Raw genomic sequence first — 23,396 nt, 5'->3', positions numbered from 1 at the left:
GGAACACTCACCGTAATTGAGCAAGTAATATAACGGTGGACAGCAGATGTAAACACGCAACTTTCCCGTGTTGATCGTTTTTTCATACTCGCGACGATTTTAAAAGTATTTCATCTCAAATTTATTCTCTATAGTAGTCGAACTTCCTGTTGTTTTCACGTTGAACTTCAGTGACGTATTTTCGCTTGTAATTTTCTCATCCATTTCGTTAGTTGTACACAAATGATATTATTTTTGCACAAACCTCTCTCACAATAATTTTTTTAACTTTCTCCGACCGAGGACTTGAACTTACACAAATGATATTCCTGTCGTTTTGAAGTAAATTAGAGAAATGACAAGATCATGATTTCTTCCTGGATTGCGAATGGAAACGCACTGCGTGAAGTAGTTGAACTTCTCGGGCATGTCTGTTTCAACCTCACTCTGTTTTTGACGTGCTGTTTTCTGCACTGCGTGAAGTAGTTGAACTTCTGGGGCATGTTTGTTTGAACTTCACTCTGTTTCACTTTATTGTATTTTTCTTATATAAAATACAAACCATGTAGTACGTGAACTTCTGGTTGTTATGACTTTGAACTTCTCTCTGGTTTGAGAGAATTATTTTAAAACACAAAAAACAACATATTTTTATGTATTTTGGACATCCAAATACATGGTCAACCTCTCTTACAAGAATTTTTTGAACTTTTCCTCACCGAGCACTTGAACTTCTAGCAACCATTTTTTTCGTTTATGAGTTGTTTTTAAAAGTGCAAAAAATGGCGTTGTGCTTTTTATTTTTTGAACAGGTAAATCCTAGGTTTTAATAAACTCTGAACTTCTCTATTATTTCAATATGAACTTCACCTTTTTATATTTTGAGTAAAGAATTGTATGTGATTTTTATAAGAAAAAAATCGAACATGGAAATACAAGGTGAACCTCTCTCACAAGAATTTTTGAACTTCCCCGGACAGAGCACTTGAACTTCTTTAAACAAACCTTTTAAGCTTTTATTTTTCCATACTTTTATTCATACCTGAAATGCATTCCTTGCAGTACTTGAACTTCTCTTTGTTTTCACAATGAACTTATGTCACATTTTTGTGTATACGTTCAATTACATGCAATTGAAGGTCGGACGTCATTTTTTGTCATTTTAAAACATGTCATTGGAGGTCGGACGTCCCGCAATATTTTTTAATTGAACTTCATACTTTTATTTTTTTTCCTTGGAACAGAAAGAATTTGAGCTTTTAGTATACATCGAACTACTCATTTTTTTTCTAATTTAAACTTCGTGATTTTATTTCTTTTAGTAACAAGAAAAATCCGAGGTTTTTATAAATATTGAACTGCACTATTTTTTAAAATTTGGACTTCTTGGTTTATATCTTAGGGAAGAAAAACATGATTTTTAAGTAAACTTTCGACAACTTAAAAAAATAGAATTTCATATTTTGCAAATATAGGTGAACGACCTCCTTTACAAGAATTTTTGAACTTCTTGGGTTGACCACGTGAACTTCTAGTAAAAGTATTTTTAGTATTTGCCTTTTTATTCCTTTTTCCTATATGAAACACACTCCATGTGGTAGTTGAACCTCTGGTTGTTTTCACTTTGAACTTCTCTCTTCTTGTTTTGTCCTAACTCCTAAAGCACTAATCAAAATTGAGCATGTAAATCCTAGGTTTTTTATAAACTCCGAACCTCTCCGCCTTTTGAATTTGAACTTCTTAGTTTTATTTTAGGAAAGAAAAAAATAATTTTTAAGTAAACATCGAACAACTTTCTTTGAGATTGAACTTCAAACTTTTATTTTGCTGAAATAAGAAGATTTTTATTTTTTTTATTCAGTGAACTTCTAAAGTTTGAAAATTGAGCATCTATTTTATATAATTCGGTCAATGAACATCTTTTTGAAGTTTGGGAGAATTGTCATAGGCAGTCCATTTTAAATTTGATGATTTTCTTCTGTATGTAGTACATGTGAACTTGCAATTTCTGAAACATGAACTTCACGTGCTATTGAAAATAAAAAATTATACACAACAATGTACATACAGAATACACCACAACAATTACTTTGGTTTTTTTTGTCTATGACTTATCTAGCGAACTTATTTCACTCTTCGAGTTGAACTTCTAGAGTTTTTTTACCTTTTATTTTATTTTTCCTCTCATGAAGATCCTATGATTGTTGCAATATATGGGAAGTGATTTGAATTTTTTTAAATGGGTGAATAACAAATGGCTATATACAAATATATAGTACATAATTACATAACTGGAAATTTCACAACATTTACCCATATACATTAAAGACTTACAATTATGAGTTTGGACTAAAAAAATTGGCTCCATTTTGTATCTCAAAGTTAAAGTTCAGTGGTGGTTCTCCTTCTCCACACTAACAACATTGGCTCCATTCCGTCACTGTTCACTTAATTATATGATGTATCAGAATGGAACACCTTTGTACTCCCTAGGATTGTCATAGTTCATTCATCGATAGATTTGTTGTGTGTGTTCTCCTCATTTATACTTTAGAAACTCAAGGTGTGTGTTTTTCCGTAAGTGAACATTTTGAACTTCGCATCCACAATTTTTTCTGTTTAAGAAATGTTCGCTTTTTGTAACAATTTTCATCAAAATGATATGATATTTTAATTTAGATTTCTTCTTTTTATTTTTAGAAAACAAAAAAATGTTACAAAAATTTAATTGGTCAATTATTTTAATTTGAACTTCTTCGTTTTATATTTTAGACACATAAAAATCCATTTTTTTTTTATAAAGATCAGCTTGCTCTGTTATTTTAATTAAAATTTTGCTTTTTCCTTGATTCTCCTTAGCTCTTTTTAAAAAAATTATTAGCATATGTACATATCTTCTTAAAGTATGGTGCATCTCCATGTAGTTCCCGGCACCTTTTATAATATGTCAACTATCTAGAGAACATCTGGACCTCAACATATGACCATATTTGAACTTTTAGGCCAAAAAATCTCAAAATTTTTTACTTCAAAATCAGGGGAAGTGTTTTAATGCTGGACATCCACAAAGCATAATTTACCCACACCATGATTCAAATGATCAAATAGGCAAAATCAGAGAAAGAAATACACGATTACGTTCCAAGGAAAAGCATCAACAGTAGCAGCACTAACAATCGCACAGGCTACCTATGGATGGATACCATGCACGCACACCACACGCATACACAACATACAAGGATCGCATAGCGCGCCAGCACACCACGCGCAAGCACACGGCCATGCTCACACGCACGAAGCATAATGCACGCACACCATCAGGCAGGCAGCTGCATGCTAGAGAAGGGGCAACCCCAGACATGTTGAGGCACTGGCGGGAGGACGACTGACAACCTGGGCACATGGTCGATGATCAGCGGCAGGCGCGCATACGAAGTTTCCTTCCATGCGTGTATCGGTGGAACTACTGTCAATTTTTTTGTTGAACTGATACAGAAGAATTGCCTCAAATCTTTTTGGAAATACACTGAAGAAAGGCTGCAGTTTTTTTATGCAAGAAGTGTCGTCCTCACTCCGACGACGCATCCCCATATGGATTATTGGAGGACAGAGGGATTGGGAGGTGGCCGCCAGCGATGTACCGTGCTCGGGGACTAAGTAGCTCACCGGAGCAGCACCACCTCCCACGTTCTAGCATCCGCTGGATCCGGCCTAAGAATTCCTTGACGCAGTAGGTAGCCGAGTACGACGACGCCGGCGCCGGAGGAGAGAATCTCGTCGTCGTCATCCTTCGCTTTTTGAGCAGTACGTCGAGGGATGGGGCTGAACTGCTGGCCGGACCCGTGGATCTCACCGGTCCTGACCGGATCCATGCAGGAGGGTGGCGGCGAGGGGTGGTTGCCGCCACGCCGGCTATAGGTGGTGGACCTCAATGGCAGCGGCGCGCGCGACCAGCTGCAGGTCAAGACCTCCCCCGTCTGCAGGTCGTCCGAAGGGATGGGGAGGCGGTGGTTGGTAGGGAGGCGAGGGGGACGAGGTGGGGAGGCAGCGGTTGGCCGGAGGGCCCGCAGGGAGGTCGGGGAGGTCGCCGTCTCCCATCGCCATGGCAGGCTCCTCTGCTGACGAGGCCGCCGTCGCCGGAAGAGAAGCTGGGCGAGGCCGGGGGCAGCCTAGGTGGCAGGGAAGGCGCGGCGGTGTACCAAAGTTAGATGGCGGGGCCGCGCGGCGGCGCTTGGTGGTCGCTGGCGGTGGCGGGATCGGTCCCGGGTGGATCTAGGGGAACGAGGCGGCCCGACGGCCGGATCCAGGGGCGGAGACAGCCCGGCGGACGGATCCGGGGGCTGAGGCGGCGCGGAGGCCGGATATGGGGGCGGGGCAGGGGCCAGGCAGGGGCGGCCATGTCTTCCGGTGGTTGTGTGCGGGGGAAGGTGGAATCGGGGGTGGGATAGAGCACGGGGGAAGAAGGTGGGCTGCGTTTTTTTTCTTTGTCGCTTCCGGTTCGGAAGTTCGGGATGATCTCATCGGCAGTTTATATAGGGGGCGTTGTGATCCGAATAATTATTCTGATCCTGGATCAGAATAGTGCTACTATATATCAATTAGGCTTCAAGTGTGTATTTGTTGGTGAAAATGTTGTCCAATGGGAATTATATTTTGTATTACTCATGTAGTCTACAAAGTGTGTCGCACAGCCTTATAACTTCTTACCCTATTTTTAAATTTGTACTAGTCCTCTATACCATATATTGCGCTACTCGTACTACTACTTCCCTCCTGGTTTACTGGTCCCCTTCGTAATTTGTGTCAAATTTTGACCATAAATTTCACTTGTGAAGAATAGGAACCCCAGATCAAATTCTTCATATGGATCCAAGTCCTCATACGGATCGAATTCCTCACGTGGATCATATTCCTCAAAAGGATCAAAGTCCTCATATGAACATCATCGTGCTAACAACTCTGTTTCGCAAGGAAGAGCTAAGGGCTATGAATATGAGCATTATTCTTCTAATCATTATGTTCATAAGTCCTCGAAGAATTTCTCTGCTTATTCATATGCTTACCCTAACTCCTCTTATGTGAAACGAAATGGGTTGGCTTCTATGCCACCTTTCTCGTATGGAGCTCACAGAGTGATGAACTCTTTGCCACCCCTTCAGATGTGGGTGGTGAAGAAAAAGAACTAATCTTTTATGCAGGGTCAGGTCTCCAGACGTACTTTAACGTCTGAATAATTTGCTGGAGACCTGAAAACTGCATGAAAGGACGCAGGCTAATCATGAAGAAATGAACTTTCATTTCTCACGTCCTCATACTGTTTTAACTGTTGCATTGCTTGATGAAATTGGTCTGATGAATTGTGATGTCATATTCTTCACTGATTAAGTATATGAAGTTCGTAAGCTGCACTAATTCATCTGCAGGATGATCAACCCAAAGCCACTGAGTGGGTCCTCGATAGTGGATGTACAAATCACATGACTGGTGACAAGAATCTATTGATGGATGCTCCCTTATCACCATCGCATCTGAAGCATATCATCTTCGCTGACAAAGGCAAAAGTCAGGTATTGGGTCTAGGTAAGGTTGCGATCACAAAGGATCGACACATGGACAAAGTCATGCTTGTCGAGTCCTTAGGATACAACCTTATGTCTGTCTCAATGCTTTGTGATCTTGATATGGTTGTTGTCTTTGGCAAGTATCGTTGTGTTGTGGTTATGGAAGCTGACAATTCCAAAGTCTTCGAAGGCTTTAGGAGAGGAGACTTGTATATTGTTGATTTCTCTACAGGACCGCAACCAGCCGTGTGCCTACTTGCAAAAGCTTCAGAAGGCTGGCTATGGCATTGACGACTTGGTCATGCAGGCATGAGGAATTTGCACACGCTTGGGAAGAAGAAGCATGCCATTGGCATCGAGAATGTCAAATTTCTCAAGAATCACTTGTGTGGAGCTTGTGAAGCTGGAAAGATGACCAAGGCTAAGCATCCAGCGAAGACTATCAAGACCACTACTCGACCATTTGAATTGCTTCAGATGGACCTCTTTGGTCCTAATCATTACTCAACTGTCACAAATGATGCATCTCTCTATAGCCTTGTTATTATTGATGATTACTCTCGTTACACATGGGTACACATTGTTACTCACAAACATGAAGTGCAGGAAGTCTTCAAACGATTTTCCTCGAAGGCTTCAACCAACTTTGGTGTGAAGATCAAGCACATCAGAAGTGACAATGGAACTGAGTTCAAGAATTCTGGTCTTGATGACTATCTTGATGAACTTGGTATTACTCATGAGTTATCTGCTCCTTACACTCCTCAGCAGAATGGCGTCGTGGAGCGCAAGAACAGAACTCTTGTTGAGATGGCTCGCACTATGCTTGATGAGTACAAGACGCCTCGTCACTTCTAGATTGAGGCAATTTATACTGCGTGCCACATCATCAACATGGTATATCTTCACAAATTCTTCAAGAAGACTGCCTATGAACTCCTCACTGACAAGAAACCCAATGTGAGTTATTTCAAAGTCTTCGGTGCTAAATGTTGGATTAGAGATCCTCGTCACAATGCTAAATTTGCACTGAAAGCACATGAAGGTTTTATGCTTGGTTACGGAAAGGACTCACACACCTACAGAGTCTTCAACAACGTTCTTCACAAGGTTGTTGAAACTGTAGATGTGCGGTTCGATGAAACTAATGGCTCGCAAAGAGAGCACCTACCCTCTGTGATAGATGAACCAGCACCTGAGGAAACTATTAAGTTCAAGGCTACTGAGGATGTCATTCCTACCGAAGAATCTGCTGAAGAATTCATTCCAGAACGTGAAGAACGTCGAGCTAATGCACCTGAAGAAAATGCTGAAGAAAATGGTGCTGAAGAAATTGCTGATCAAATTCCTCGACGACAACTTACTCATCCTCGCGTTGCAAAAGAAGTGCAAGTTGAAAAGATCATCGATGACATTGAAGCACCAGGTCCTCTCACACGCTCAAAAGCTTCACATTTATCTAACTTTTGTGGGCACTATGCTTTTGTCTCTATCACAGAGCCCACTAAGGTAGATGAAGCATTTCTGGAGCCTGAGTGGATTCAGGCCATGCAAGAAGAATTACATCAATTCGAGCTCAACAACGTTTGGGAACTGGTTACACGTCTAGATCATCGCAAGCACAATATCATTGGCACAAAGTGGATCTACCGCAACAAGCAAGATGAAAATGGCCTTGTGGCGAGGAATAAGGCTCGGCTTGTAGCTCAAGGCTACACACAGGTTGAAGGAATTGATTTCGATGAAACTTTTGCACCTGTTGCTAGACTTGAAGCTATTCGCATATTACTTGCTTATGCTAACCATCATGATATCACTTTATATCAAATGGATGTAAAAAGTGCATTCCTCAATGGTAAGCTTGAGGAAGAAGTATATGTTGCTCAACCCCCAGGTTTTGAAGATCCTAAGCATCCTGACAAAGTCTTCAGACTCAATAAGGCCCTCTATGGCCTCAAGCAGGCCCCTCGGGCGTGGTATGATACTTTGAAGGAATTCCTCATGAAGAAAGGCTTCAAACCCGGTTCACTCGACCCTACTCTTTTCACTAAATCATATGATGATGAATTGTTTGTGTGCCAAATATATGTTGATGATATCATCTTTGGCTGTACTGACCAACGTTATAGTGATGAATTTGCCTATATGATGACTGAAGAATATCAAATGTCTATGATGGGAGAGTTGAAATTCTTCTTAGGTCTTCAAATTCGTCAACAGCGCAATGGCATATTCATATCTCAGGAGAAATACCTCAAGGATGTACTGAGGAAATTCGGCATGCAAGATTGCAAAGGCGTCAAAATTCCTATGCCCACAAATGGCCATCTGTGCACTGATGAAGATGGTATTGACTTCGATCAAAAGGTATACCGCTCCATGATTGGTTCTTTATTGTATTTATGTGCATCTAGGCCAGATATTATGGTTAGTGTTTGCATGTGTGCCCGATTTCAAGCTACACCGAAGGAATCACACCATAAGGCTGTGAAACATATTCTTCGATATCTAGCTCACACACCAACACTTGGATTATGGTACCCCAAGGGCTCGGCTTTTGATCTCATTGGATATTCTGACTCTGACTATGCTGGTGATCGTGTGGACCGCAAGTCAACATCTGGTACATGTCATTTCCTCGGACGATCCTTGGTCTGTTGGTCCTCGAAGAAACAGAACTGCGTATCTCTGTCTATTGCTGAAGCTGAGTACATTGCTGCTGGTTCTTGCTGTGCTCAATTATTGTGGATGAAGCAAACTCTCAAGGACTACGGCGTCAACGTGAAGAATGTGCCTCTCTTCTGTGACAATGAGAGTGCCATCAAGATTGCTCACAACCCAGTTCAGCACTCGAAGACAAAGCACATTCAGATTCGTCATCATTTTCTTCGCGATCATGTGTTGAAGGGCAACATTTCTATTGAGCATGTGAAGACTGAAGAACAGCTAGCCGATATCTTCACAAAGCCCTGGGATGAGAAGAGATTTAGCAAGTTGCGGTGTGAGCTAAATATCCTAGAATCTTTGAATGTTCTTTGAAAAGGACACTCATCCTAACACTTATACAAAATTGATGACTTAGATGTGCAACACATGAAGAAACGTTTTTCTTCAATCAATGAAGAATAACACTCTAAGTGTGAAGAAATTAATGAAGAATTTGATTCTCAGAACCCTACGACAATTGTACACGGTGTCTGAAATCGTCATTCTTATACGTGGGTCACGCCACCACAAAAGTTGAAAATCTTCAATTTGAGTTTTTCCTCAGTTTTGAAATTCTTCAGTTGTTCATGTTCTTCAACTTTGCATTGTCTTCACTGTTTCCGTCGTTTTTCTTCATTGGCTATATATATATATATATATATATATATATATGAGTTTATGTCCTGTACATCATTCACTTATGGCTAATTCTTCAAGTTGTTTTTTCTGCTAAGTGAATGTGATCGGACCCTTCCCCCTCTATGCTATACTCAACCCAATCTATTCACAAATTCTTCATGTGCGTTCTATTTGAAACTCGTTCAAAATCTTCACTGTGTCCTTGTTAGCTGAAGAATTTGCGAACGGAACTTTTAACTTATCTTATCCAAGTTTTCGGTTTTGCCGCCCAAACCGTTCCGCATCCCACAATATACTTATCTATTCACCCACGATCTAACACGATCTCCACTTCTCAGTACGTGGGTGACACATGTCAAGCGAATGAGAAGGGTCAGGGGCACGTTCGTCCAATTTCTTCAGGCGAACAGTTTTTCACCGTGGCTATAAATACCCCCTCTCCCCTTCCTCACTTCTTTTACGCCGCTCGACCTCTCTCCAGCTCGAGCTTCTCAAACCCTAGCGCCGCCGCTACTTCATCGTCGCCAGTGAGGAAGAGCTTCACTGCCTCGACCTCGTCGCCGCCGTACTCGCGCCGGCCGCGGAAATCTTCACTCCGCCGCCGCCGTAGCCGTCTTCCTCCGCCAAGATAGGGCGTGGAAGATCTGCACAAACGAACTTCACTTCTCCACATACCAGTTCGTCGTGTTCTTCGTCCAGGGTAATTAAAAGTTACTTTTACTGCCCTCTTTGATTCAAATGATTCCTACAAAATCTTCAAAGGTGTTTATTCCTCAAATTTTTCACACACTGAACACTTCACATGTCATCTGTTCTTGATTCGTTTCTCTAAGCATCATTTTCTTCAAGATTCCTCAATTGTGTGGATCTTCGATCTATACAACTCTGGAACCTAAGACAAAGAACGCTTAGTGAAATTATTCAAGACTCATCTGGTCAAATTCCTCAAACTTGTTCTTTTTGAAAAACCTTCTGAGAACGCATATGACCTCTCCAAATTCCTCGCAACTATACTCTGTTCACAGGTACTCATGTCCGCTGCTGAATCACTAGGTTCTCATCAACTTAACTCATTTGCAGCGTTCCTCGAAGAAAAGTTGCATACTTCTTCGGAGAGTTCAATTGTTCAAATTCCTCAACTGAAGAAAATGGCTGATGGAAAGAAGCCACAGAAAGGAGGAAAGAGGCCTGAAATCAATACTGCATTTGAAATCCCTGAGGACATTTATGCTGGGTACTGCACACCCCCTGAGGAAGATAAAAAACAGCGCAAGGTGCGCATTCAGAGGATAGAGAGGAGATGGGCAAAAGAGTGGAGGGAGTACAGGTATGTGACTCCAAAATACATGAAGAAATTCGCTATTACTCCTCCATGCTCAAGACCACCATTGGCACCTGGCCAAGAAGCAGATCCCACTAGCATCAAGCGCGGTGAGGATTTTCCTGAAGAATGGGCCAAGCGCCAGGCCAAGCTGGCCAAAAAGGCAAAAGATGCAGTGAGGAAATTCAACAAAGACTCTACTGCTGCTGCTGCTGAGGCCTCTGTAAGGCCGAAGAAATCCATGGAAAAGAAGCCTGCGCACAAGCCAAGTGCCTCTTCTTCAATGCCCTCACGGCCAATTTCCTCAGATAAGCCCTCACGGCTAATTCCTCATGCCGCTGCTGCTCCTCCAAAGTCCTCAGCTGCTCCGACCAAATCCTCAGCACCTGTGCATCCTGCCACGTGCCAAAGGACTACATGCATCTCCATTGCCTCAGGAGCTTCAGCTAGTTCCTCAGCTACACCAAATTCTTCAACAGGACCCTCTCTGCTGAAGACAAAGACCACTACTGGACGAGGCTCTCGCCCAAGTCCTCACAAGAGGCAGGTCGCCTTCCAAGTGCCGTCTGAAGAAGACGAAGCTGATGATGAAGAACTTGCTGAAATCATCAGAGATAGGCAAGTCAGGGCCGCTAGAGCCAAGGGCACAAATGTGGCACTGCTTTTGGATCCAAAGTTGATCCTCAACTACATTAATCTCTGGCACAAGGACCAAACACTCCTATGCCTGACTTCAAGCTGACTCCTGGTCAAAGTCATATGGTGACTGCCTTCATCCGAGAAGAAAAATGGAAATTTGAGAAGGCCAGGCAGCTCAAGAAAGCACAGTACAGGAAGGAGAAATTCCTGAAGAACAACATTGTCTCTATGACAACTGATGAACTTGTGAAGATCCAGTCTGAAATCAAAGTCCTCAGCGATGATTTCAATGCTTACTATGCTGATTGGAAAGGAGCCAAGGTCAGGTTTGTTAAACTGACTAAGATGTTCACCTCCAATGTTGCAGCCCCATCGCAACAAGAAATTCCTCAGGCTGAAGCATCTGCTCAGCCAACTGAAGAACATGCCAGCACCGCTGATGACAATCAGGCTGCTGAAGAAAATGTGAGTTCCAGGGCTGATGACTGCATTCCAGCCGCTGATGAAATTGCCAGGGCATCCACTAGTGGTGCGCCTGAAGAAAATGAAGAGGTCAGAGCAACTTCATCAGTTGCGTCTGAAGAAAATCAACCACTTTCCTCTGCTCCACCTGCGCCTACCCCAACTCCAATCCTTCCATCTGCATCAGATGTGAAGAAGACCAAGGCTGCAGAGCGTGCAACAGTGAAGAAAAGGAAAGCATCAGCTCCTTCAGATTCTTCAGCACCGAAGAAGATGAAGAAATTGACAAGCTCATTTGCTAATCCAATTGATGCTGCTCCAGTTTCCTCCATGCCATCAAAGGAAATCGTCCCTTTTGATGAAGAATATGTGATCCCTAGCAGATCTGATGAAGAAAATCCTTCTGCTGCTTCGTCAGAGCAGATGGATGAAGAAATTGAAGTGGATAAAATCCCTTCAACCCCCACAGTTTCCTTGCCTATGCCTCAGTTTACTGCTGAAGAGGCTGGCGTTGAAGAAATGGAAGATGAAGATGTGGACATTGGCTGTACCACACCAGTGATGAATGATGACTTTTGGGAAAGTCAGCACCCCAATTCTCCACTCTTCACTCCATTGCAACAAATTCCTCAGTCCCCAGCAACTACAGTTCAAATGGGATCTGATGAAGCTCATGAAGACATTCCAGCCGCTAGTGCTGAAGAAAATGAAAATGAAGAATTGAAGAACTAGACTGCCACTGAAGAGGAACCAGAAATTCCTCAGCCTGAAGAACCTAAGATTGCGATTCCTGAGGTCATCATGCAACTAACTGACACTCCTCTGCCCAAGCCAAAGGATCCATTCTCAAGGAAGCAAAAATTCAAGGCTGATGATTTCTTCGGCGAGCATGTATTCTTCACTGATTACAACCCCTATGACTCTGCTCGCATTCGGAAGAGGAGTTTCTGGACTGCCAGCCAGGCAAATTTCTATTCCTCAGTGTTGTTCAACAAAGACAAAGTCTTCGATCATGAGCACATTCCTCACGTGGATATGGAATCTCTGCCGTGCTTCGGGCCAGTCCTCAGTGTTCTTTACGACGCTGGACTGTTAAATTTCTGCACTGATATCTGTGATTGGAATGAGGAGCTCATTCTTCAATTTTATGCAACTCTGCACATCACCGGAGACTCTGAAGATGTGAATTCATGGGTGCTGGACTGGATGTCTGAAAATACTCACTACAAAGCACCAGCTACTGAATTGCTTCGTGCTTTGCCTCTCAGTCCTCCCCTTGAAGGTGCTTGTTGCGTCTACAATGAACCCGAGCTTACAGATCACTATATGCAAGTGCTGATGAAGCCATTGAAGCCAGGTCAGGCCCCAAGAATAAAATTCCTTGTGAAGGAATTGTTGTATGTGCGTTGGACTGTCTATCGCATTCTGACAAAGACATTGAGTCCTATCAAGGGCCACGACTCGAATGAAGAAGAAGTCGTTGGCATCATGAAGAATCTGCTTTTCAATATCATTCATGGTGTTCCCGTCAACTTCCATGATTTCTTCATGAGGACTCTGGCCAATGTCGCAATGCCACCATTTGAGTTGAAGCCTTATGCTCCGTGGATTATGAGATTCATCAGAACAAGGTCTTCACTCAACTACAAAGCTGATACACTGAATCATTGCAGTTACTTGCCCCCGATTGAAGTCCTCAAACGGACATTTTCCTCAGATGATGAAAAGGGCAAGGCTACTGCTGTAATTGATGAAGGCATTCATCCATTAGATGGTCAATTTCGCAAGGCTGCATCCTACTCCACCAATGATGACTCTGCCACCCATGACTCTGCCGCCAACGCACCCAAGCAAAATCCTCAAGGTACAGCACACAGGGTGATGACTGACCGTGAGCTTCTCCTCAGTCTTCACCAGAAGGTTGATCGCAATCACAAATGGGTCAAGCGTCAGTTTGGTTCAATTCTTCATAATATGACTGTTACCCACAATGCAGTGAAGAAAAACCATTACTACCTTCATGAAACCCTCAACCGCACCTGGGCTGTTCTATCGCACATATATGGTGAAGAAGATCTGAAGAAAATGGGTCTCAAGGAAGATTTTGACTGGGCTGCACCTCCTCCGAAGAAGTACAAGAAGGTCAAGGTTCCTTCCTTGGTGGCAAGCTCCTATTCTTCATCATGTGACACAGATGAACATGAAGATTTGGACGACACTGCGACAGGCCCTACTACAACAAACGACCCCAACAACGCTGACGCTCCTTCATCACCTTGATATCCTTCAGGGGCGTTAGTCCTCATTTTCGACCCTTTTGGTCATTTGATGACAAAGGGGGAGAAATTTGAGTTAGTCTTCAAGCGGGTCTATCTTATATGGGCATTTTTTTTCTAAGTTACAACTCTCGTTCTTCTGATGACTTTGTTGGATCGAGTTGTAAACTTAAAACTCTATGGTGGCCTGATACTTTTGCTGTTTCTTCTGCATGCTTATTCCTCGTTAATGTTATTGCACGCATGCTGAATTACATCAGTCACCATATTTCATCATGCATTTCAAATTCTTCATATATTATGTCAAATGCGTGTATGAATTACAAGATATAGGGGGAGATCTTCATGATTCAACTCTTCAAGTGTGCATGGCTTCAAAAGCAAATTCCTCACTATGCACATCTTTAGGGGGAGTTCTTCTATATCTTGTAATCAAATTCCTCAATATCAGTATTTACACTTCATATGTTTATCCCCGTTGAAAACTTAACCTATATTGTCATCAATCACCAAAAAGGGGGAGATTGTAAGTGCATCTAGTGCCCCTTAGTGATTTTGGTGTATTGAAGACTTATTGGTTAAGGGACTAATGTGTTTATGAGGTACACAGGTCTATAAGTCTATGAGGAGTTTGATATTTACAGAGAAAGTCGACCCCTAAAAATGAAGTTCTTCGACTGAAGACTTTGGATTTCTGAAGACTTTCTGAAGACTTTGAAAGTGAAGAAATTGGTGTGACCTTGAAGACTTGGTATTCATTTGAGGAACATGAAGCGTGAAGACTTTTGTTTTCGTAGTTTCATTTTCTCTTTCTTGAGTCATAGGAAATACCGTACTGTTAAAGGGGGTCGAGGAAATACTAAGGAAAAATTTCCATGTGATGCTCAACTCAAAATCCTACACCTACCAATCCCTTCGAGTGAAGCCATTGGAAATCTCATACAGTTCAGTCATATTCTTCAGTGATAGAGACGAAGTTCTTCTGGTCTCTGAGGCTTTTGTTCTGACTGAGGAGTTAGGAATTCGCCAGTGCGGATTGCCTACACAGTGAGGAACATGATAGCCCTGAGGAATTTGATACTCAAATTTCCGACCGTTGCTGTGCTATGCGCCAGTTGTCCCAAAATATCTACCCACCTAACGGTCATATCATTGAAGGGCATTCATGTCTTATCATGACGGGCTGCTCCCTAGGCTATAAATAGCTGCCCCCTACAACCACTAGCTGGTTGGCTGCTCCGAGAGAAACTGACACTTGTCAATTGAGAGCATCCCATCCTCCGAGGACTTTGAGCGAAAATCATCAAGTGAGGAAAACCCAAACCCAAACACCTACAAACCCCAAGTGATTGAGCATCACTGAAGAGATTGATCCTGCGTGGATCCGACGCTTGTTACCTTTGAAGACTGTGCTTCTTCCAGATGGTTAGGCGTCATGGTCTAGAGCATCCAAGAGGAAATTGTGGATCGCCGAGTGACCGAGTTTGTCAAGGTTTGGAAGTCACCTGAAGAGTTACCACGAGTGATTGGGCGAGGTCTGTGTGACCTTAGCTTAAGGAAAATACGGTGAGGACTGTGTGTCCTCAGGTTTAAATACCTAGCCGCTCCAACCAGACGTACAACTGAGACAGCAGTTGGAACTGGTCTACCAAATCATTGTCTTCACCAAGCCAACTGGTTCTATTTCCTCAACTCTTTCATTTCCTCATTACTGTTTTGTGCACTTGTTCATATCTGTGTTTGAAGACTTTGACTGAAGACTTTCTCAATTTCCTCAGTTCAATTTCTTCAGTCTGTTTGTCTTCATCCTGTGTTATCCTGTGTTTACGCTTTCTGTACTCTGTGCTTGTCTTCATTTCATCATGATGACCATGCTTGTGTTCTGCTATGCATACTTTTGAGTACTTATTCCGCTGCAAGTAGTTCTTCGCTAAGGAATTTCCTCACTAGCAAATTCCTCAGTGAAGAATTCATAAAAATCGCCTATTCACCCCCTCTAGTCGATATAACACACTTTTAGGCCAAAACAATGAAAGCAGGCCCATAAAAAAAATGAGAGAAAAGAGAGAAGGGACAATGTTACTATCCTTTTTGCCACAATTGTGCTTCAAAGTAGCACCATGATCTTCATGATAGAGAGTATCCTATTATATCACTTTCATATACTAGTGGGAATTTTTCATTATAGAACTTGGCTTGCATATTACAATGATGGCCTTCCTCAAATTGCCCTAGGTCTTCGTGAGCAAGCAAGTTGGATGCACACCCACTTAGTTTTCTTTTTGAGCTTTCATAAACTTATAGCTCTAGTGCATATGTTGCATGGCAATCCCTACTCACTCACATTGATATCTATTAATCGGCATCTCCATATTCCGTTGATACGCCTAGTTGATGTGAGACTATCTCCTTCTTTTTGTCTTCTCCACAACCACCGTCTATTCCACCTATAGTGCTATGTCCATGGCTCACGCTCATGTATTGCGTGAAAGTTGAAAAAGTTTGAGAACATCAAAAGTATGAAACAATTGCTTGGCTTGTCATAGGGGTTGTGCATGATTTAAATATTTTGTGTGATGAAGATGGAGCGTAGCCAGACTATATGATTTTGTAGGGATAACTTTCTTTGGCCATGTTATTTTGAGAAGACATAATTATTTTGCTAGTATGCTTGAAGTATTATTGTTTTTATGTCAATATTAAACTGGTGTTTTCAATCTTATGGATCTGAACATTCATGCCACCATAAATAGAATTACATGGATAAATATGTTAGGTAGCATTCCACATCAAAAATTCTGTTTTTATCATTAATTTTTGATTGTTCCATGCTATTATATTATCTGTTTTGGATGTATTATATGCATTAATATGCTATTTTATATGATTTTAGGACTAACCTATTAACCTTGAGCCCAGTGCCAGTTCCTGTTTTTTTCCTTGTTTTAGAGTTTCGCAGAAATGGAATACCAAACGAAGTCCAAACGGAATAAAACTTTCGTGATGATTTGTCTTGGACCAAAAGACACCCAGGAGACTTGGAGTGCAAGTCAGAAGATCCTCGAGGCGGCCACAAGGGTGGAGGGTGAGAGATTCCTGGACTAGGGGGTCATCGGGTGTCCGGGCTATTTTATATGGGCCGGACTGATGGGCCATCAAGATTCAAGGCAGCAGGCCTTCGCCCGTGTTCGGATAGGACTCTCCTGTGCGTGGACGGCAAGTTTGGTGTTCGATATGTAATTTCCTTCCTTCACAAACCGACTTTGTGTAACCCTAGACCCCTTCGGTGTGCATATAAACCGGAGGGTTTAGTCCGTAGGGCCTATTAGAATTTACATAGGCTAGACAGCTAGGGTTTAGCCATTACGATCTCGAGGTGGATCAACTCTTGTAACCCCTATACTCATCAACGACAATCAAGCAGGAAGTAGGGTTTTACCTCCATTAAGCGGGCCCGAACCTGGGTAAACATCATGTCCCCTTTGTCTCCGATTACCCTCGATCCTCAGACGCACAGTTCGGGACCCCCCTACCCGAGATCGGCTGGTTTTGACACCGACATTGGTGCTTTCATTGAGAGTTCCTTTGTGTTGTAGATAGAAGGATCGATGGCTCGCCTTGTCATCAATGACGATATTACTTCTGGAAGGGCCTTGACTCTAGGACAGGTCCTCCAGCTCAACGGTTTTACTATGGGTGCTCGTCCGGCCATTAAGCCAATGGCGACCCCCACAATCGCCAAACATCATCTCCACATCAGCCTCGAACACTTCAAAAAGATTGATCCGGCGGATGTCTCGTCCTTGAACGAGCTGCTAGATCGCATCGTCGCCCTGGGGGTCGCAACAGACTATGATCAGATTGGGCTTAAACCCGATCAGAGGGAGAACAAGTCCCCACCGATCACCCATCTGGTAGCGTGATAGAGGCTCGAAGCTACGTCGGTATTTCCCCAAAGAGGAAGGGATGATGCAGCACAACAACGGTAGGTATTTCCCTCATATATGAAACCAAGGTTATCGAACCAGTAGGAGAACCAAGCAACACAACATAAACAGCCCCTGCACACAGATAACAAATTCTCGCAACCCGACGTGTTAAAGGGGTTGTCAATCCCTTTCGGGTAACGGCGCCTAAAGATAGGCAAACGGACGTGAGATAACATTGTAGTAGATTGATAGATCGAACGCAAAATAAAATAAATAAGCATAAAACGCAGCAAGGTATTTTTGTATTTTTAGTTTAATAGATCTAGAAATAAAAGCAAAGGAAAAGTAGATCTCGAAGGCAAATAATATGCGAAAGAGACCCGGGGGCCGTAGGTTTCACTAGTGGGTTTTCTCGACAAAATAGCGAACGGTGGGTGAACAAATTACTGTTGGGCAATTGATAGAACTTCAAATAATCATGAGGATATCCAGGCAATGATCATTATATAGGCATCACGTCCAAGATTAGTAGACCGACTCCTGCCTGCATCTACTACTATTACTCCACACATCGACCGCTATCCAGCATGCATCTAGTGTATTAGGTTCATGGAGAAACGGAGTAATGCAATAAGAACGATGGCATGATGTAGACAAGATCTATCTATGTAGAGATAGACCCCATCGTTTTATCCTCAGTAGCAACGATACATACGTGTCGGTTCCCCTTCTGTCACTGGGATCAAGCACCGTAAGATCGAACCCACTACAAAACACCTCTTCCCATTGCAAGATAAATAGATCAAGTTGTCCAAACAAAACACAAATATTGGAGGATAAATACGAGGCTATAAGCAATCATGCATAAAAGAGATCAAAGAAACTCAAATACTTTCGTGGATATAAAAAGATATAACTGATCATAAACTCAAAGTTCATCAGATCCCAACAAACACACCACAAAAAAGAGTTACATCATATGGATCTCCAAGAGACCATTGTATTGAGAATTCAGCGAGAGAGAGGAATCCATCTAGCTACTAACTATGGTCCCGAAGGTCTACAAAGAACTACTCACGCATCTTCAGATAGGTACCAATGGAGTTCGTGAACCCCATCCGTGATGGTGTCTAGATTTGATCTGGTGGTTCTGGACACAGTGGTGGATTGAATTGATTTTCGTCGACTCCCCTAGGGTTTCTGGAATATTGGGGTATTTATAGAGAAAAGAGGCGGTCCGGGGGGGACCCGAGGTGGGCGCAACCCATCAGGGCGCGCCTGGGCCTCCTGGCGCACCCTGGTGGGTTGTGCTCTCCTCGAAGCACCCCCAAGCGCAGCCTTGGCCCATTAGGTGTCTTCTGGTCCATAAAAAATCTCCGTGAAGTTTTGTTGCATTTGACTCCATTTGGTATTGATTTCCCGCGATGTAAAAATCATGCAGAAAATAGCACTTGGCACTTGGCACTATGTCGATAGGTTAGTACCAAAAATGATATAAAATTACTAGAAAATGATTATAAAACATCCAAGATTGATAATATAACATCATGGAACAATCAAAAATTATAGATACATTGGAGACGTTTCAGCATCCCCAAGCTTAACTCCTACTCGTGCTCGAGTAGGTAAGTGATAAAAAACAGAATTTTTGATGTGGAATGCTGCCTAACATGTCATATCATATTCTTTTCTTTATAGCATGGACATTTGGACTTTTATATTGTTCAAAGCAATAGTCTAGTTTTGACATGATAATTTAAATACTCAAGCATATCAACAAGCAACCATGTCTTTCAAAATATCAATGCTAAAATAAGTTATCCCTAGCCCATCATGCTCAACCATTGATCCATTCATGAAACACACTTGCATATTAGCTACACCTAATACTCAAGTACGATCATATTGCCTCCTAGTTGGTGCTTTTATAAGAGAGGATGGAGACTCAAATTCAAAATAAAAATTGCATAAAGTAAAAGAAAGGCCCTTCGCAGAGGGAAGTAGGGATTTGTAGAGGTGCCAGAGCTCAAAGCGAAAAACTTAGAGATAAAAACATTTTGGGAGGTGTATCCTTCCCACCAACGAAAACGACTTAGAGTTCTCAACACTTTCCATGCTAGATATATCATAGGCGGCTCCCAAACAGAAAATAAAGTTTATTCCCGTTTCAACCATACTTTCACTTTCCATGGCTAACCGTATCCACGGTTGCCCTCCATGCCAACACTTTCCAAGGAATTTATTATTTGACAACATAAAGTAAATTAATTTTTTCATTTCGGGACTGGGCATCCCTAATACCTTTGCCTTACTCTCGTGCAATGACAAGTGAATAAACACTCATCGTGAGAATAACACATCTAGCATGGAAAATATTAGCCACCCCTCACCGCTCCGCGAGCGGAGCGAACACACAAAAGAGAAGTTTATTTTGAAAATTAGAAAGTGGCACATACAAATTTGCTTAGAACGACAAAAGAATACCGCATATAAGTAGATATAGTAGACTCATGTGGTAAAACTGGGTTAAAGGTTTTTGGATGCACAAGTAGAGATCATACTTAGTGCAAAATGAAGGCTAGCAAAAGATTGAGAAGCGACCAACCAAGAAACGAATAGTCTCATAAGCGAGCATTAAGCATAATTAACACCGAATAATGCACCACAAGTAGGATATAATTTCATTGCATAATTATTGACTTTCGTGCTTGCATATGGAATCACAAACCTTAACACCAATATTCTTACTAAAGCATAATTACTCATCAACATAACTCACATATCACATCATCATATCTCAAAACTATTACTAAGAATCAAGTTTATTTTGTCCAATGATCTTCATGAAAGTTTTTATTATATCCTTCTTGGATATCTATCACTTTGGAACTAATTTTCATATGTTGCTTTTCATAAGCTCAAACAAATATAAGTGAAGATCATGAGCATAATTTTTCTTTCTTTCTCTCAAAATTATTTAAGTGAAGCAAGAGAGGGTTTCTTGAAAATTTTACTAACTCTCAAATAAATCTAAGTGAAGCAAGTGAGCATTTTTTCAAAAATACTAAAGCACACCGTGCTAAAAAAGATATAAGTGAAGCACTAGAGCAAGTCCATAGCTCATAAAAAATTTAAGTGAAGCATAGAGAGAAATTCTAACAAGTCATGACATAATTTTGGCTCTCTCAAATAGGTGTGTCCAGCAAGGAATCAAGACTTAAAACACAAAATAAAACAAGCAAAGACTCAAAATATAGCTTCGAGTAAAATACCGATGGTCGTTAGAAGAAAGAGGGGATGCCACTCGGAGGCATCCCCAAGCTTAGTTGCTTGCTCACTTTTGGATAATATCTTGGGATGCCGGGGCATCCCCAAGCTTAGGCTCTTCTTACTCCTTATTCCTTCATCCATCGTATGATAACCCAAAACTTGAAAACTTCAATCACACAAAACTCAACAAAACCTTCGTGAGATCCGTTAGTGCAAGAAAGCAAACCACTACTATAATTACTGTATCAAACCAATTCATATTTTATTTTTGCATTATATCTACTGTATTCCAACTTTTCTATGGAAAAAACTCATTAACGAAAACCATAGAGCCATCAAAACAAGCACATAACGCAAAGAAAACAGAATCTGTCAAAACAGAACAGTCTGTAGCAATCTGACTATTTCGAATACTTCCGGAACTCCAAAAATTCTGAAAAATTAGGACGACCTGGGGTAATTTGTATATTAATCTTTTGCAAAAAGAATTAGCTTTTTATCACTCTCTGGTGATTTTTAACAATTGTTTTCGTGAGCGCAAAAGTTTCTATTTTTCAGCAAGATCAAACAACTATCACCCAAGAAGATCCCAAAGGCTTTACTTGGCACAAACACTGATTAAAACACAAAAAACACAATCATAACAGTAGCATAATTGTGTTAACACTCAAGAACAGAGAGCAAAAAGCAAAAATAAATTTTATTCATTGGGTTGCCTCCCGCTATAGTTTTACGCCCTTAGCTAGGCATAACGCAAGGATCTAAGTTTTGTCATCTTTCTTCTTAAGTTTCTTAGAGGTGTTTTCATCATGGGGTTTTGTAAACACAACATAAAACATATTATCCATAGAAACTTCAGCATTCCTAAGTTGGTTTTCATCATAACCCCTTTGATTTCCCACAACAATCCAAGAGTAATGTTGATTAACATTATTGAAAACTTGTTGGATTATATCTAAAATGGGGACTTCTTTTTTAATATTCTCATCAAAGATTTTATTATCCCCAAGCAAATGACTTAGTGCATAATCACTATTGTAAAGAATTTCATCTATCAAGGGTTTTCACGATTCATACCATAAAAATCAAAGATTTCCCAAGCTTCCCGTATTATGTAGTCAAATTCATTCATAAGAACAAGAGTGGCTAACTTTTTGGCTTTGGGATTCTTTATAACGGGAAGCTCAAAAATCAATCTTTGCAAAGTGGGATGGGTACGGATAAATTTAATTTCAAGTTTCAGAGCTAGTGCTGAAATAGCGTCCGCATAAGATCTAGTAGTTTTAAGTATAGGAGCATCATCAAGACTTAGATTTCCAACACAATTGAAAAATTCTTGGATACGTTCTTTTCCCATAACATTCCCTTGCCCCAAGATAAAAGTTTTAGCATCCAGATTTCCCGTACGTCCTATCTTAGGAGTTAGGCCATCATCTGTTGGTGCCATACCGAAGTCACTCATGATTGCAAGCAAAGGATAGATCTGATGAGAAAACGGCGAACAAAAAGGAAGGGCGAATAAAATGGAAATTTTTTGTGAAATGGGGGAGAGGAAAACGAGAGGCAAATGGCAAATAATGTAAATTGCAAGGAGATGAGATTTGTGATTAGGAACCTGGTATATGTTGAAGACCCTCCCCGGCAATAGCGCCAGAAATTCGTGCGTGGCCGGGAGACTATCTTGACTTGATCCTCCCCGGCAATGGCGCCAGAAATTCCTTTTGATATCGGCTCGACGCTACGTTGGTATTTCCCCAAAGAGGAAGGGATGATGCAGCACAGCAGCGGTAGGTATTTCCCTCAGATATGAAACCAAGGTTATCGAACCAGTAGGAGAACCAAGCAACACAACGTAAACAACCCTTGAACACAGATAACAAATCCTCGCAACCCGACGTGTTAAAGGGGTTGTCAATCCCTTTCGGGTACTGATGCCTCAAGATACGCAAACGGACGTCACATAAAATTGTAGTAGATTGATAGATCAAATGCCAAATAAAATAAATAAGCATAAAACACAACTAGGTATTTTTGTATTTTTAGTTTAATAGATCTGAAAATAAAAGCAAAGGAAAAGTAGATCGCGAAGGCAAATAATATGAGAAAGAGACCCGGGGGCTGTAGGTTTCACTAGTGGATTCTCTCGAGAAAATAGCAAAAGGTGGGTGAACAAATTACTCTTGGACAATTGATAGAACTTCAAATAATCATGGCGATATCCAGGCAATGATCATTATATAGGCATCACGTCCAAGATTAGTAGACCGACTCCTGCCTGCATCTTCTACTATTACTCCACACATCAACCGCTATCCAGCATGCATCTAGTGTATTAATTTCATGGAGAAACGGAGTAATGCAATAAGAACGATGACATGATGTAGACAAAAGATCTTTCTATGTAGAGATAGACCCCATCATTTTATCCTTAGTAGCAATGATACATACGTGTCGGTTCCCCTTCTGTCACTGGGATCAAGCACCGTAAGATCGAACCCACTACAAAGCACCTGTTCCCATTGCAAGATAAATAGATCTAGTCGGCCAAACAAAACCCAAATATCGGAGAATAAATACGAGGCTATAAGCAATCATGCATAAAAGAGATCAAAGA

This window comes from Triticum aestivum, chromosome 7D, assembly GCF_018294505.1.
Source record: "Triticum aestivum cultivar Chinese Spring chromosome 7D, IWGSC CS RefSeq v2.1, whole genome shotgun sequence".
In the NCBI taxonomy this organism is placed as follows: Eukaryota; Viridiplantae; Streptophyta; class Magnoliopsida; order Poales; family Poaceae; genus Triticum; species Triticum aestivum.
Note: the sequence above shows the minus strand (reverse complement) of the source record.